This window comes from Ornithodoros turicata, unplaced genomic scaffold, assembly GCF_037126465.1.
Source record: "Ornithodoros turicata isolate Travis unplaced genomic scaffold, ASM3712646v1 ctg00000746.1, whole genome shotgun sequence".
NCBI lineage: Eukaryota > Metazoa > Arthropoda > Arachnida > Ixodida > Argasidae > Ornithodoros > Ornithodoros turicata.
In genome coordinates this window covers 148,067-162,637 of record NW_026999400.1, presented here as the reverse complement: position 1 = coordinate 162,637, position 14,571 = coordinate 148,067, and the positions used below count along the sequence as shown (strand labels likewise).

Sequence of the window (14,571 nt, the reverse complement as noted above, 5' to 3'; positions counted from 1 at the left end):
TTCACAGTTCTTCCATTTCTTTAGTTTCTTATATAGGTGGTGGTGGTGGTGGTGGTGGTGATGATAGGGCTTGCCGTTGTCGGCCTCACGTATGTGGGCAACGTCACGACTGGCGCCCTGGGGGAATGTGCGTCCTGGGCCGTCTTCTAAGGGAACTGTGCCGACATATGTCTGAAAGCGCCTGAGGAAAACCCAGGAAAAACCCCAGACAGCACAGCCGGCACCGGGATTCGAACCTGGGTAGTTTCTTATATACTTTCCATTTCCATTTTGTCATCAACCAATTCCAGTCATTCCCTCTCTCGCAACGTAGTAGTAGATGAGGCGGTGAAACAAAGAAAGACGAACATAACACAAGACTCAAAACGCCCAGATGCATAATTAAATTGAATAACGGCAGTTGATGGAATCCGATTTCCCAAGATCCCACTGTACGGTCCTCTTCTTCAACTGCCATTATTCAATTTAAATACCCCCTCTCGCGGCACTCGTTCTGCATTCGTTCTAGCTGGCTTCTCCCAATACAATCAAAAGCACTCAGAAGAAGCCGCTTCACTAATGAAAAAAAGAGCAAAAATAGCAAACTCGTTCAACACACATCAAAGATCAACAACAACCCCTTTGAAAGAACAGTTCGAACTGAAAGGAAGCCACGACCAGCTTCATGTTTTTTTATAGCGTGATCCGCATGGCTATTCCTTTCTGTACTAGCCCGATATCAGTACAATATCAACGCATCCCAGCTGGCGAATATAACCCCTCCCGTTTTTATGGCCGTCGTATCAAAAAAGTGTTGAGTTATTCGACAAACATTCCCACGACACGATGGCACGTTTACTAATGGCCAGAGAAAGCGTCCTTTCTTTTCCTCGCGTCTTTTTACGATATACCAATTGCGATTTATTGTCGTTCCAAGAAATATGTTCCGTTTGTGGAGCGGTGTTGAACGACACACGGTCGTCCACAGCCGTTGAATGACATCGAGACATGCAGGGTTCTTTTGCAGGAGGGTACGGTTATTGTCTGGCAACCTGGGAAATGAAGGCTTCTTGATGAAAGTGGATTGTCCGAATGTACAATGGGCGTGATAAAGAGAGACTGCCTCCATCCATATTGATATAGCCAACATCTCCGTGTTTTAGTTTTTCTCTTTTTTTTTCGAGTACCAACCATTTGTAAATACACACCATGCATATCGTAACGTGCAATATATACCAACATCCAGCCGCCTGCGTCGTACAAAAGAAAGAAGGGAAATTAGTTCAGACGAAGCTCGCTTTATCAGAAGATGAAAATCGCTCAGTTGGGCTGAAAGTAGTACCGGAACGACAAGAACTACAAAGAGAGGATTCTCTCCTGTATGCAGAGTCAGCACGAAAGCCGGTCACTAATTAAAACTGCTCCACATTCCTGGAACCGCAATCTTCATATTTTTCTTTTCAGTCCAGTCCAATTCATCAAAATTGTGTTCAGGTGAGGAGATGATAGGAAAACTTTCTCTAATCAGTGGTCCATTTCGCGTAGTATATGCTGATGAATTCATTACGCTAGTAAATTTGTGAAATGCACTACCGCGACCGGACATTGCTTCCACCACATAATCATCCCATTTATGTGCGTGTGTGTGTGTGCTTCCAGCACCATGTGTCGGACATTTCCGGCGCACGTCAAAATCTAGAACCCCAGGCGGCCGAAATTATCCGCAGTCCTACCTTGAGGCGCGTGCAGCATGCCGCCGCACTATCAGCTGACTCACGACACGTGTAAATCTACTACAATTACTGTTACTGAAATGCGGTACGGAGACAAACCTTTTCCTCAATTCAATTCTAACAATTATGGCGCGTGGGGACTACGAAACAAAAATCCAAGATGGCGGCGGAAAAAAAAAAAGAAATGTTGTAGGGCGAACGCCGACAATGCTCCCAGTTTATATGCCCCTTCACGCGGTCGGAAAGGCAACAAAACTGGAACGACAACGGTAAAGTTTTGAGTGGTATCGGTATTTCGACTTCGAGTCACTATAGTTCCAGCGAACCACAAAACCTTTTTTGTGACTGGTCGTATTTCAATAGCCCATACAGCACACAGCCTTTATGGATTCGTCGTCGAGAGCAATAAAATGGCTTCGAGGCATGCGTTGGCAAGGACGCTATTAGCCATGTAGACGTCTGAGTATAGCGCAGATGGTGAACCGATCGCTTGTTTGACTTGCACTTCAAAAGGAATCTGCGAAACCCTTTCAGACCGGCGGGCAGCATAACGGGTTGCACGTCGTCAGCCGAAGAGATGTCAAGGTGCTCTTTATTGATGGATATCTGTTATCTCAATCTTCAACACCGAAAGTGTGTTAGGAAGGGAAAAGGGTGTGTAGTGTCTATACCGGACGTTGTTTGCCTACACCGGTGTGCTTTGCAGCTCCTCCAAATGTTTGGCTACCATTTAGATGCAGATACCAGCGCTGTAGCGCAACAGTGTATAGATCTACTCATCATCTTATTCTTGCTTTAAAATACTCGAAAGTTATGAGCCCTTTCTTTCTGAAGGCACAGTGTAGAACAAGCTACTATTCTCCTCTCGATATGGTTTCTTCATTGAACATCGCTGAGCTGATAAATATTTCTTAGTGTCACTCGAAAATATCCCAGGTTGTCCAGCAGCTCTCAGCGTAGACGACCCTACAGTAGTACACATAGTAACGTTGGTGCTTGGGCGTGCTGCTACGACATGGTAGAAGAGTGGAAGAGCCAAAAAAAGAAAAAGAAGAGAGACGGCACGGACGACAGAGCAGAGGAGACAAACTAGCGCTTGTTTGTTTCCTCTGCTGTGGTCTGTGCCGTTTTTTGCGCTTCCACTCTTTTACACCTACACATGCAGGTTCTGAGAAACTCCCGTGCACATCTTGCATGTGACTGACGTTGTGCCACGCGTCATTCAAGAGCGGTATAGGGTGAGGACAGGAGCGCCGCCAGGATTTTTCCCAAGAGGGGGGAGGGGGGGACAGAACGTTGGGGGGGGGCGACAACTGTGCAGCCAATATATCGTGCAGCAGCGTCACGCACTGCTGTCCTTCATCTACCTTCTAAGGGGCACTGGTCTCTTTTGCGCGCTTTACTCATGACCTGCCAACGCTACACGAAGGAACGACATATACTTTCGCGTCAACTAGAAACCATCGACATCAGACCATACAGTATATACATATATCCAATGTTGGGAGACATATGGGGAAAGAATGACTCCAGCTGGAACACACGACGGTTTATTGCTCTGACTGTTCAGGAGCGATTGCATTAGCCAACTAAAACGAAGAACAACACGCGCGCAGGCGCAGGTGTGGCAGGGCAGGGTCTAGTTGTCTTCGACAATTCGTACATCCAAGATTGTTGATAGTGGTGATGGTGGTGGTGGTGGTGGTGTTTGTACACTTAAACTTAACTGAGCCGGTATTGTGACTACTTGTACCTCTGTGCACTGATATCTGGACACGAGGTGCTCATGCGCGAATAATCGCGGCGGTTGCTCATTGTGAATCACGTGCATGGGTATGTGTTGCGCTGTCATACCAGTGCCCAGTGGTCGTGAGCCACAAATTAGTTTGAAAATTTCCTCAATCATTGTCACTACATGTACGAGTATTTGTTGCTGTTCAGGGGAAATAGCGCGCCACCACCACCACCACCAGGGGGAGCATCGGTACGCACCGATAATATTGCCTCGTCCTTTTGTGGAAGCACAAGTCCAATTGACAGTGATGACTTTTTGTTTATGCTGTGTCACAGTTTTATTGTGTTTGTTTCACTTGCATAACCTCTACACTTAATTTAGAGTTATACAAAATTAGAAGAAAAATAAATAGCGAATACGACGGCGTGCTTCGTTTCATGAATGTCAAAGAGACACTACCACGTAATGCGAACGGTAGCGTTGCACATCATCAAACTGAAATTTATCGATCATACTTCTCCACAACATCAGCTCTGCTCCACAAACAGTTCTCCTATATCCTTGTTTGCACTTTATAAAGTTGCAACAAGACACGTGTTATTTTATGACTTCACAGTAGTTTGTTACGACCTTCTTCGTTGATTTTTTTAGGTCATCAGCCTTTATGTATTAGGTAACATTCTATCCATCCGGATTCCTCGCTTCCTATATCACGTTCCACCTAGCAACTGTGCTTTCCTCATGACGAACGACCGTTTTATTGCACCATGAAAAAAATTTTATGTGGAAGACCATACGCGAGCTGCGATATACGAACGCAAGCGCTCGTTAACACATAACCGAGACGCGGGAAGTGTTTGTGACGTCTTCATAGACGGGCGAGCCTCGTAACCCATACTAGCAATTTCCAACATTTTTATTGTCAGCCCTTAGTTTCTTTACAGTTTGAGGAACACATGAGGAAAAACTCACATTGCCTAAATGTGTTTATGGGAAATATGTGTATGCACGAGTATGTTAATGAGAACTGAAGCGCGAACGGAAATATAAGGGACGCATTTTTGTACAGAGTCGTATGCTTCTATCTGAGGACGCTGGTATAAGCAACCAACATGGTCAAAATACCGTACAGGGATTCATATTCAGTGACATCGCAAGAACTAAGAGACCCAGTGGTAATTGTACTCTGCTACACAGGTTATATGCATAGAATAGCGTATACGCAATACTTGCGTACCCGCATGTGGCTGCTACTTGAATTTTTCGTACCGCATACTATAAGCGTGCCTCTTCTTTTCAACGTTTCAACTGTTTCCGTCTCACCGTAAGCAAGATAACATAAGTAATAAGATTTTTTTTGCACCTTTTGGTGTAAATGACATAATGCGTACACATTTGTAGCGCTAGTTTCACACCATGCGGAAGGGGGTTTTGTAAAACACCACTTCTAAATGGTATGATCTACAAAGAGCATCATTTCAAAGGGGTAGAAAACACCATTTCAGGAAGGTGTATTCCATGTAAACCTCAGGTTTCGAGTGTTTTGAGAACACCATTTTCAACACTGTCACATTTTTCAGTTTAACTTGCGGACTATTTTCTTTTTTCTTTTTTGTCAAAAACATTCCTAAACCCTGTGGAAAAATCACTGAGAAAAAAATTCACTACGCCGTTTCTAAGGTGAAGCTCTTTCGGGATAAACGCCCGTGACCGAGAACACGTCGTTCGTCGCAAGCGCTCCGCGATGCGCAGCGCAAGTATGTGATATATGGAATCCGACCCGTGCTATCGCGGCGTACCCAGTTATCGGACCCGCAAGGACATACCAGACAATGGCTCTCTAGCCACAGGATGTCCTCTACGCGACCGTTCCGCACGGTCGTAGACTGCGTGGTGTCGCACAAAAGAAGCACTAGCGCTATCGTCATCCGATCGAAGGTACAGCGCGTGTTCGCCCGGCCGTGGCACGACACGATGTGAGGAAACGCCCTTGTGGTACGACTCCGAAACCGTAAACGAGATGCGTAAAAGAGGAAGCCTGCGGTCGCTCGCGTGCGCTTTGTCCTTCCTGTGTACACAAACGGGCGGTGCATAGTGCAAGGTTGTTGTTGTTGTACGCTGTTATTTCCTGCTTCGCTGCCTATCATTCTTCTTTCTCGCCCAAAAAGGTATTCCGGAATTGTGTTAATGAACCTCGAAGAATGCAACGGAAGTAAAAGATCTTTCGAGAGACTTTTCAGTCATTTTAGACACTGCAAGTGATGCGGAGTTGCTAGCCTCATATAATGAAGCTAAAAACTCCATTTTATTTTTCTTTAAATCGATCAATCAGACATTTTAGTAAATCTGGTCGTTAAATTACGGTAACTTCATTGCCCCCCCCCCCCCCCCCACGTGAAGGCCTGTTCATTCGTCTCTCCTTTCTACATTTCAATGGAATGGCAGAAACTGGAGTAATGGGGCGGTGGAACAATGAATGCCTCAGAGGGTAATTACAGTAGATGACGGTTATTATGCTTAATAACTATTATTCGTGCAAATCTACTCCCAAATATTAATGACATTAATTGCAAGCTGTTGCCATCGTCACCACAATCACAGTAACGATATTATGGTAAGCAAACAATTGCTTTGGAGATTCTTCTTCTTGGGAGCAGTGGTGGTGATGGTTTCTTTTTTCACCTTGTTTTCTTTGTTTTGTTTTGTTTTGTTTTAACTGGTCGACTGCCTGATATGGCGGCGTCCTGCTCGAGGGGAAGGAGGAGCGTCCTGGGTCTACTTCGTAGAGAATTGTGCCGACATTTGCCTTACAATCTGAAAGAAACAAACCGGACGGCACAGCGAGTGCCATGATTCCAACCGGGGTCAGTGGTGGTCGTTGTGGTCATGATGGTGGGAACATACTCATGGCTCAGCGGCAGATTCATTCCATACCGATTTCCTAACAAGGACGTGCTTCTGTGATGCCATAATACGAAAGCAAAGTATAATATGGATTGGAGCCCAAATCACCATGTTTTTGTTTTCTCCGTTTCCAATATAGCTACAGCTTTATGGTCGCATACAAATCTGTGACGTTCGCTATCACAACGCAAAATAGGGCTTGGCAAACCACGTACGTATTGTGAGCCTATCGATCGACCATAACATACGCAATCGTAATATGTTGGTTTTAATATCATAAAGCGTTCAACATCAGAAGCCCACAACTGTTTATTATGAATGTATAGATCCCATTTACCTCAATGGACGAGACGACAGTAAGTTTCGTGCGACGATAAAAGAGAAAATAACCAGAACGTAAAGCCGCACATTCAGCGCAACCAATCCTGTATCTGCATCAGCTGTTTCATATTATGTTGAAAAAGCCACCGAGACCTAAATTAGTCCATCGTCATATCAGTCTTTTACCCTCTAAATGCGTCGACAACATGTCTTTGTTCTACTCCTATTTCCACACCTGGCTTATCATTCCTTCGTCGTTACACAAAGCCTTCGCTGTGTCCCTCCCAGCTATTCCGTATTATCTCGAAACAAGAAGAAACCCTCAAATGCAATCCCATTCACTGTCTGAAAAATAATAATAGTAATCTCCAATTTCTGATGGCGTGAAATCACCCACGGTTTCTTGTACATCCTGCCACGCGAACGGCTATGGAACAAACATAAAACCCGGCGTCTTGTTTACAAACGCGAAGCACGTAAGTTAAACAGAAGGTTCCGAGAAAGCGCTAAGACAGCGAAACACCTTTGCAGTCTGATATGTCTCCCCGTTTTATGGGCATGGTCGAAAGGGTAGTAAAACTCAACCGTGACGTGCATGCATCTGCTGTTGCAGCAGTGCATGATATGAACAGCGCTTTCTGACAAGGGCTTTGCGTGTATTTCGCTCATGTTATGTACGCCTGCCCGTAGGGGCCATATATCGGATTGAGGCGGCATCCTCGACTTGTGCTCGTAGCTCAGCGTGTGGTTTGCATACGCAATGAACGTCCTGGTCTCCTATGTACACTGTGTGGCCGTCTCGCACGTAGGGAAACCCGCTGGGTCTGCAGCTGAGGATCTCCGAACGTAAGATGAAGTTTCAGGACGCAGTGCCAAGCGTCACTATATATGAATACCATCTCAGAAAAAGACAACCGATATCAATTATGTGGGGGTTGGTTAACTTGTTTAAAAAGTTACGCAGTGTCTTTATGGCGGGCTAGAAGGATTCTAGCCCGCCATAGTGTCTTCCATGCTTTATTCGCTCCATTACATGATGCTGATGCCGATGAGTCTGGCCTCAGTAAAACCGAAACCATTCCAGTACAACTGTTCGGTGCTCCAACTCCTCCCCAGATGTGAAACGCCCCATGTCGTAGGAATCATTTATTTGCCGTACCTGTTCGACATTCCAGTATCACGCGTTGTCGTGCGCATATGCATGACACGGAAAACGACTGAGTTATGAAAATGATTCTGCTTTAGCACATAAGGTGATCGCACAACTACACAAGTCATTACTCAGATTAAAGAATCACTGCCTTTGGCGTTTCTGCTAACGCGCCACATTTTCCTCCACAAACTTAGAAATCCGCTGATAAACTCACTTATTAATCGTGACTTACGTCCACTGTCCGCTAATCCTCTTGCATAATCGGCTAAATTCAACGACTTTTCTCTGTATTAACTTTGCGACACTGGCGGTAATCACCGCAGAAAGGTGCATAGTCTGTGACCTTGATCAATCACCTGGAAACTTCCCTGATACCGTAAGGCCATGTTGGGCAGATTTGAACGATATGGGGTTAGAGCAGCGTTCGACTATAGGTGGCAATCCGTGCGTCTAACATTTATTTCATTTTATTTCGGTGTCGATATGTTGCTATTGTCACGTGGAAGCTATGCGAACAGATATTCCATTCGATCCTTATAAGTGCATTCGCGACTGAGGCTGCAGGTCACGGTGATGTTTTACATGAACAATTCCGTGCACGATATGTGCGTGATTGCAATGCTGATGTGCGTAATCTTTAGATAGGTATCGAGCAATTAAATAATCGTCTTGCCAGGGGTGCCAAGCGGTGAAGGCTAAGTCAAGGAAGGGACAAAAATATGGTCTTAACACCGCAGCGATAATTGGTGGCTTGACATCGCCAGATAACTGTGCACCAACCGTATTGATGTGAACCTCAGACTTCTTGTGAAGGTAGAGGGCAAAATACCGAACAAAATCTCCATATTTCCGTCTCCGCTTATATGATTACATCAAAGCACGTGAAAGGCACATGATAATGAATGACTGTCAAGGTAATTCCTCAGTTCCGTGTTTTTCAAGCAAGCAGTACTATGTACTCTTGCCTCATCGTCATCATGAATGTCTAAATACCTGTCAAATGCTTCTTTTTTTTTTCGCCTTGATTTTGACAAGACAAAGCAAAGGATAAGGAACGAGGAAGGAATACTTCTGAGGCTTTGCGTTTTGCACATGAGGACAGCTTGGGACAAAAGTTACGCAGCACAAAGGCGCAGGCAAAGAGGGGACACAAGTACTACTGAGAGATGGATATAAGTCGCCCGTTTCTCATTCGATCTCTTCCTGATAGCTGGCAGGGGACCTCCCCGATAAAGAAATGCGCCGGGACCGTGTTCCGTGAACTTTTGTCCCAAGCTGTACTTGTGAGAAGAGTGTCAGGAAAAGTGTCTTGCGTAATGTAATGCGAAGTACCTGTTCCGAAGCGCAGTATATACACTTCAGGAAACATTAGTCTGCTGGTGTCACGTGATTTCAGGGCACCCCATTCCTTATAAAAGCAGCTGCCACTCACATCAAGTCGCCCACACGTTTCTGAGTATCCTGTATCATTCAAAAATGAAGAAATGTTTACACACATTAGACGCGGCTGGGATTCTTCAGTGCTGCCCACAGAAGCGTTAGATATGTGAGAAACGTGGGCAAGGTTAGGGGTGAGCGGCACATTTGTAGTCGTGTTTTTTTTTTCTTTTTTTTTTCGTAATTTGTATTCAGAGAAGATGTCTCGAGAAACAGGTGCTCTTTCAAGGATGAGGCATAGACCTGTCCGTCCGGATGCGACGGTTACATCCAGTGCTATACCGCTGTGCATGGGAGGCACAAAGGCGTCAAGCACCTTAGGTAGCAAGTTCCCGCATTTTTCGACAGTCTGCAGATTTTGTTCTTTTTCTTCTTTTCTATATTTTTTTTACAGCAATTGCGACTGGACGCAGTGTAGCCGTCCATTTTCATTTTATCTATGGTTCTCATCACGACACCCTAATTGACGCAGAAGTTAATTTCTCAACTTCAACCTCTCGACGACGTTGATCTCACCGTTCAGCGGATGCACATGCAGAAAAGTTTACTATACACAAAAACTGTAGCAGGGGCGGTTAGCTGGGGAACCAGCAGGGTCACTATAGCGCTCAGGGCAGATGTCTTCGAAGGCTGTTAAGGATGCTTGACGGAGTTGCAACAATCCAGGAAGGGCAGGAAGGCTTTGCGAATATGAATTCACATTTTAAGTCTATCATGACCTCTCATGAAAGCCAGATATACAGGGTGTCCCAGAAAACGTGTCATTGAATTATAATAAAAAAAACTACACCACCTATAGAGTCGTGCGGTCAATGGCATTTGTTCTTACTGGGTTTTTGCCACCTCCTCATGTGAATGTCGTGTAACGCAAGTTTAATTATGTAAATTTTTTGCGAGCTTAAGTCGGAAATTTGCCCAGAAAAGGTCACTTTTTTACCCCACCAATGTGAAGAACGTGTCTAATTTAGTCAAATTAATGATAATTGACAGGGATATTCAGGAGCTATCCCATCGGAAAAAATAGCCGAACATCATGATCTGCGGAGGTCGCACAGAGTAGCGCACGATGAATTTTTCAGCGCAATCTTTGTCAGTCCGACGAAAGGAGGTCGGAAACCCAGCCCTCCCCGACATCGCAGAAAGAGATAACACAGGCACAGCTTATCACGTCCGACTTTCGCTGGGATAATGCTTTCCCTCTCCCAATTTTAGGAACTGTTACTTTTTCTACTATCACTCTGTGGGCTGGCTTCGGAATCTTCTTTCGTCGCACTGAGAGCGATTGCGCTCAAAAAATCATCGCGCGCTATTGTGCGGTGCTCCGAAAAGCATGATATTCGGCTATTTTTTCCGATGGGATAGCTCGTGAATATCACTGTGAATTATCATGGATTTGAGTGAATTCGGCACGCTCTTCATATTGGTGGGGTAAAAAAGTGACCTTTACTTGGCAAATTTCCGAGTTCAGTTCGCAAATATTTACATAATTAAACTTGGAGTACACGACATTCACATTAGGAGGTGGCAAAAACCTAATAAGAACAAATGCTGTTGACCGCATGATTCTAGGTGGCGTAGTTTTTTTATTATAATTCAATGACACGTTTTCTGGGACACCCTGTATAAGGAGAGGAGTACGAAACAATGGGACAGAACCGTGACATCTACGCCAGGTTTCGTTTCGGTCATAAAATGTAGAACTTTTCATATGAACACGTGACATCTCTTCCGAAAAAAAAAAAACTGCGCACAATTCCTTTCTCCAGCCTTCCATTAAGTCGTTGCGTTTCCCTTGACGCGACTCGCGTCTCAATTTACCTCTTGCTAATATCATCATCATCATCATCATCCGCTGACGAGTTTAGAATCAGCAACAAAATAAAAGAAAACGCAGAAGTAGTGAAACAGAAATGGGGCCGTCAAACGTGGCGTAAAGTCAACCACATTTCCTTTAAATTTTACGACATTTGAATGAGACTTATGTGAGTACCTGATGTTTCAAAACAGAAAAAGTTCAAGTGCAAGATGAAATTCGAACAACCTGCAGAATACAGGATTAGAATTGAAATGAAGATGAAAATGTCGTGAAAATGTGAGCGATAAACCTCATCGCATTAGCGTTGTCCGGGGGGACGTCGTTTTTCGTGTTCAACCAGTGCACTGCTCTAATCTCCTATGCACTTGAACTTCCACTCACGCTTCATAGGTAACACGGAGAGCCGGCACAAGTTAAATTTCGTGTCTCCCTGGAACAAGACATGGTATAGCAAGCTAGTCCCTATCGAATAGAGCGATTATGTATTTAAACGCTTACCCGCGAACCAGTTATAAACGCGTAGGCTTTGTGAAGTGGAATGGCCATAAATTATGGCGGGAACAGGAGGCATTAAGGAACTGCTGTCCAGATTTATGAGAAGCGTTTCTCATTTTTAACACATGTTTTCTAAGCGAAATAACCAGTAACCAGCGCCGCGTGGTGGTTAAAAAATGATCCACAGGATAATTGCAAGAAAAGTACCATAGATGCGCATTTTAAAACCATATATTGCGCTAATTAGGTAATGTGCAGAAAAAGAAAAGAACGATAAAAACGTACTTTTATTTTTAGGTGTTACTAATACGAATGACGCCTGTCGCTTGTATCGTACTCAATTGTTTCATCTATACGTAGTATTGTTCTAGCTTGCAATCATGTATGCTCGACAGCCGTGAAAACGGATGTGCTACTCTCTCCTCTTTTTTAAAATGTCAGTCTATGGAGGAGTGATTATCCGCTCAGGCATTATCCGTGTGTTTTGTGACGTCTTTTAAATGTTTTTAGGTGCGTAAAGCGTATGCAAAACATGCACCGAATTCCGCAGCACTTGCTGTATAACACAATCGTCTAAAGAAGTCAAAGAAGTGGCCCTTATCTGAAGCACAGATTCTGAAATGTGCCTCAAGCTAAGTACTTCGATGGTGATGATGATGACGATGATGATGATGATCGAAGTTTTAATTGTGCACGGACAGCTAAGGTCATAGTGCGCCAAACAGAGTACTCCGATGAGGGAAGTGCATTTCGAGTAGACGCAAATAAGGCGTCGTTGGTGGTAGCCAAGGTCGTGCTGGAGACTGGGAGGTGGTGGGTTCGAATCCTACCACCGGCTGTGCTGTCTGAGGTTTTCCCTGGGTTTTCCCGAAGACTTTCCACACGAATGTCGGCGTACTTCCCCCTGAAGTCGGCCCAGGACGCATACCAACCCCCCTATCTCCATTCCTTCATGCTGCCCTCTCTCCATCTGTCCACATCTGTACGCTGCTCATAGCCACAGTTGCTTCGCGGCGCTAACACGGAATATAAAAAAAAGATAAACGCAAATAGATACGAAAAATGCGATTACCAGAAGTCCTCGCATTCAAGCAGCGGTACCTGGTTGTATTATACCAAACCCTAACTGCGAACAACAATAAGGAAGGTCGCAAAACAATATTTAGCGTCACAAGTGCTCTGTTGTCTCGACGGCACTCGGCGCACAACAACTTATCATTTCTTCGCTCTCTCTCCAGCTCGACATATACACGGTTTCTCACTCACTCACCTCCTCAGGGTTACGCTAGTGCTACTAACGGTCACAACTCGCAACAATCCCTCATTGATAAGCTGCGCCGTTTATCACCAGCACCTCGCCGATAACTTCTTCCTAGGGTGCCCGCGTGTGTGTGTGTACAGTACCTCAGTTCGGCCCTATCTTTACGTTCGGCGCACGTTATCGCATGAAGTGAGCGCAAACACTCCGTGCTCGTTCGCAACGACCTTTCGTTGCTATCGCGCGGAGACGGTTGGATAAGAAAGCCCGTGAAGTGACTGCGGTCGCAGAAACCGATTGCAATGGCGGCGAGGTCTTCGTACGGTAATCACCTTCAAGAAGGCACTCCAACACCGTCCCCGTTTCACGCTCTTCAAGGGGCCTCAAAAATGCCTATCAACCGAACCGCGTGAGGTTTGCGGTCGACGTCTTCGCATGCACCCCCCTGGACTCTTTCTTTCTTTCCATTCTGCCCGTTCTTTTATCGTCATTATCATACCCCTCATGCTATATGGGTATATGGGGTAGCGTTCTCCACCCGGAGCAGAGAGTTTACGTTCACGATGTATCAGTTGTTTGCGGTCGATGTACTGTGTTTCTTTTACGTACATACGCCTTTTGTGCAGTCGTTGTTGTCAGAGCAAACTGAGGTGCTGGCTTGACGACAGAGAGACTTCAGAAAGAAAATCACCGTCGGGGTGTACTTTTCCACGTTCTGCAGTTTTCATTTTCAGTATGCTTCGACTACTCATGCGACTCAATCCAGATCAGTGAAAGTAGCTGTATGGTGGGATAGAAAGGATTTGTGAACGTGCCCTACGTGATATTGTTCTTTTCCATGAAGTTTCACGTGGAAAGCTGGTAGCTTTCTCTCTCTCTGTCTCTGCGCAACAGGCGGGTGTATGATTTTCTTTTGTTAATTTTCCCTCGGTGATTTGAGCTTTACGCAAACTGTAGCTGTCCACGCGCTCCCGTGGAGAACGAGCAACGCGTAAAATCCAAGAATTGAAAAAGCATGTGGAGTGGTGCACATCGTTATTGCTTGATACCATAAAGATATGGAGGCAGAACAAGTACAACGGTCTCTCCCTGTATATTATTTTTTCGTCAACATCAACGGTACACAGCTTCGTCTGTTCCACCAACAACGCCGACACGCTATTGTGCAACTCTGTGTACACTTTTTAACATCTAAATATTGTACCCTCTTCGGGTCGGCACTTGTGACACCCGTTCTCCCATCTCCCATTCTGCTATCCGTTTGCTCACTGATGCTCAGTGCATTCACCACATTGAGCATAAGTGAGAACGGGTGAACATGCTCACGAGTGGTCTTTAATTGCCAAGGTACGCGCTCTACTCATTCTCACGAAAATATTCTGCTGCTATTTCATTTCTTTACCTCCTTTCTTTAGTGTTCAAATCCTTCCCACAGCTTTAAATGAGAATTCCTACTGTTGGTCCACATGTTGAAAAGTGAGTTTCTAGAAGAACCACGCAAGCGAATTCGGTGTTTCCTTATTTTGCCCTCGGAAGGTATGTAGATCTAGAGTCCACCAATTTTACTGCTACTGCTGGGTAACAACAACAACAACATAGATGAGTGGATGATGATGATGATGATGATGTGGGATGTTTCCCTGGGTAACATATATACATCGGAAAGCGCAAAACCTTGCATATCACGCATCCAATACAATCTGTGCGCCATCCAAGTATGTTGACACACAAATGGACATT

General features: G+C 44.9%; 1 protein-coding gene across 3 annotated transcripts in view; it reads left to right on the top strand.

The window, feature by feature from the left end:
• LOC135374701 (semaphorin-5A-like) overlaps nt 1–14,571 on the top strand; it is a 132,515-nt gene that overhangs the window by 18,109 nt on the left and 99,835 nt on the right. The gene's annotated exons all lie outside the window — the stretch shown is intronic.